The sequence below is a fragment of the Lygodium microphyllum genome, chromosome 5 (assembly GCF_053477565.2).
Source record: "Lygodium microphyllum isolate KBCC chromosome 5, Lygodium_microphyllum_v1.1.10, whole genome shotgun sequence".
In the NCBI taxonomy this organism is placed as follows: domain Eukaryota; kingdom Viridiplantae; phylum Streptophyta; class Polypodiopsida; order Schizaeales; family Lygodiaceae; genus Lygodium; species Lygodium microphyllum.
The window spans coordinates 158,443,669-158,447,053 of NC_141139.1; positions in this window are offsets into that span (position 1 = coordinate 158,443,669).

Consider the following 3,385-nt stretch of genomic DNA (forward strand, 5'->3'; position numbering starts at 1 on the left):
CATTGAATGTTTCAAGCCTCCATACATCCAACATGTATATGATAGCTCTCATAGCTGATAGAGCTCTAAAAATGACCTGTATTGCATCAGTAGTATCCAATGCTTGTCACTGACAGTACATGACAGTTTTCAGCAGTGAAACAGTTCTCAGATTTGAATATTTTACTGAGAAAATTCAGCTCAAGTACTTCACATCAAGTACATATGACTTCTTGACTTGTGTTGTCTCCAATGCAATCTTCCCAGCCTATTAGGGAGCTTCAAGTGCTCTTCAGGATCAAAACAGTGATGTAAATCACTGTATTCAGCAGTGTACACTCAGTTTCAAACCTGTATACCTGCATAACAGTCCATGCCTCATCACCCAAGCTTCCATTGACATGTCAGACCTTCAAGGTCACACCCCAGGGTCAGCATACACTTCATAGAGCATGTACAAGATGCTTAATGCCTCATTTAGTAGCTGTAGGACATGAATATGAACTAGGCGCAACAGCGCAGACTGGTAGGAGGGGCAGCACAGCTCACGATTTCATTAACCAGTGCAATGAAGCACTCTAAGGTGCTCAATACATCCCTCTCAAGACTACAAACAAGCCTTTGACACTGCCATTGATCATTAAGCATACCACTATACACTGCATACCTTCCATTATCCAATGGCTTCAGCCTGTTTGAAGAAGAATGACCTTTTTTCTGACTTCAGCTCCTGCAAGTCCAATGCCACACTCCCAGGCACCCAGTCTTTGCCGATTCATGGCTCTGATACCATGTTCTAATTCAAAGAGGCAGATAGATGTCAGACAGAGTGAAGCAGCTTGCTTCCTCTCTCACACTCCATTATTCATACCACACTTAATAGTGAAAGTACAACCTAAGGTCATAAGACCATTCACACCAAAGGCATCGACTTATTTAATGTATCTAACTACTATGGCTAGACTGGCTGTGTCCAGCTCATGTCGGTCAACACACACAAAATGAGCTTGATATTCTAACAGGCTTTTCCTCTATCGCACACTCCGGTAGCTCCATGATCCAAGTGCAAGCTTCAAGCAAGCTCCATCCTCAAGTTGCACGCTCCAAGCTCCATCGCCGCGAGCATGACAACAGAAGAGAAGAGAAGAGCAGAAGAGAGGAGAAGATGGAGAGCTTCTCCTCCCCGGTCCCTCACCCTCACAGACTCACTCCCTCACACTCTCACACTCCCTCTCTCAAGCACAAGCTCAAGCAAGAAGAAGAAGAAGAAGAAGAAGAAGAAGAAGAAGAAGAAGAAGAAGAGGAGGAGAGCCACTTTTGGCCACACACAAGAATGAGCTTCTCATTCATTTTTCAACTTTATATACAAAACCCTAAATCCCTTTTGGGCGATCATCCCCTTATCCCTTTTTTCATTCTCATCCTTCCTGGATGTTTGATTTGCTTCAAAATATTCCTTTTCTCTTGTGCTTTGTTGGGAATTATTGTGGGTCGAAATTCTGGGAAATTTTCAACAATTCCCAAGTCAAACTTTAGGAAATTTATATAGCGTTAATATTAGAGTTTGATACTCAAATTATTTCTTGCTTAATTTATTGAAACAATTTCAATTAAAATTCTTCCCATTGCTAAAGTTAAAGTGCAATTTCAAAGGTTTCAAGGGAAAATAAGGTTCCATTATTTCTCTGATTGATAAAGTATCAATCAATCTTTATTACAACAAATGTACAAGGTAATCAGATAGCTCATCAGCTCATCTTTTTTTTTTTAAGAAAAGGATTCCCTACTACCATCTAAGCATGGCATTCTGATACATCCTTTATGAAGTAACCTGGATTCTGAGAGTAGATATCTAGGAATCTATATTTTTTAGGGAATTCAAGAAATCCATCCTTTTTTTGTTGCAGCAGCTAGAGTGACCTAGGATTTTTATTCTGTCAACTGGAAGGATCTTCGTAACTTCCTCATACATATACTAGTTTAGTTTGATCTTCTTGCCTCTAGTATACATGGTTGAGTTTTTATTAGCCTCATAAAATAGATAGATTTTGACAACTTTAAGATCTTCCATCCATTTTACCCTTTTCAAATTATTCTGAAGCTAAGCTAGATGGCTTGCATCGATATAGTAGTATCCTCCACTAATCATCCACTGTCTTTCATGATATAGGGGCGAGGGGTTGTACAACTGATCTAATACCCACATCATCTCAATTCTCTAGGAAAAATGTAATATCCCCTCCCTTTGCATAGGAACCCCCCCTAAAATAAATAAAATTAATTGAAATTTTTTTACCTCCCTCGCCCTATCGTCGCCGAATAGGTGGCAGGGGGAAGAATGAGTTGATGACGACAACGAGGAAGAAGAGGGAGATGGCATTGATGACGGAGAAGATGGTTGACGATGATGATGATGAGTGGAGGCCACATGGCCTACCACCCCCCCGTTTGGGCATAACGACCAGTCCCCCACCCCATGCCACCTGGGTGGCTAGAGACTCCCCACCACCATGCACCACCACGACCAATCCACTTCCTCCCCAGCTTTTCTTCACTATAAACCCCCCCCCCCCATGGTAAAAGGAAAAAAAAGTGGAAACGGCATGCTGTATGGAAAAGAGAGAGAGAGAGAGAGAGAGAACCTTCTAGAAGGTTCCTTCTTCTCTCCTCCTTAGAGGGTGACCACATGCACTTATCCTTTTCCCCTTTCCTACGATACTATTCACAACCCCACGAGCTTTTCCTCCCCTTTTTGCCCTACTACGTGAGCAAGAGGCTGCTCAAATTCCTGCAGGGGTTGCGCCTAGAAGAAAATAAGATTCCATGGAAGTGCCAGGCGCATCGCTTAGATTCGTTTCTTGATGGGACCACTAAAAGCATGCTTGGACAACCAGGAACATTACAGTTGGTATCAAAGCAAAATTTTGAAATGATGTGTGATTAATTAATGTATGGTTTGTAGATATATCCTAAACAGAATAACCTAAGTGGTATGGCTTGAATATCAGGAACCTTCCACACCCACGAATACTAACGTGCAAGAGAAGAAATTCCTTCTCAAGCAGATTAAGGCACCAAGTTTGGTAGAAAAGGAATAAACGTCGTAGCGAAGGCGGAGATATGGATTGAGTCTATGAATGATTATTTCTCTGTTGCGGGAACTGCTTCTGCCAATCAAGCAATGATATCCAAACTTAAATTAGTTGGCCAAGCTCGAATATGGTGGAAGCAATGGTGCAAAGATCAAGGTATTTCTGAAACCGGTGTCACTTGGGTTCAATTGAAAGATGTTGTATGCGGACGATACCTTCCGCAACCTACTAGACTTTGAGGATAAATGAATTCTTCAAGCTCAAGCAACTGGATTTAACCTTGGAAGCCTACTACTCAAAGTTTGTAACCCTAC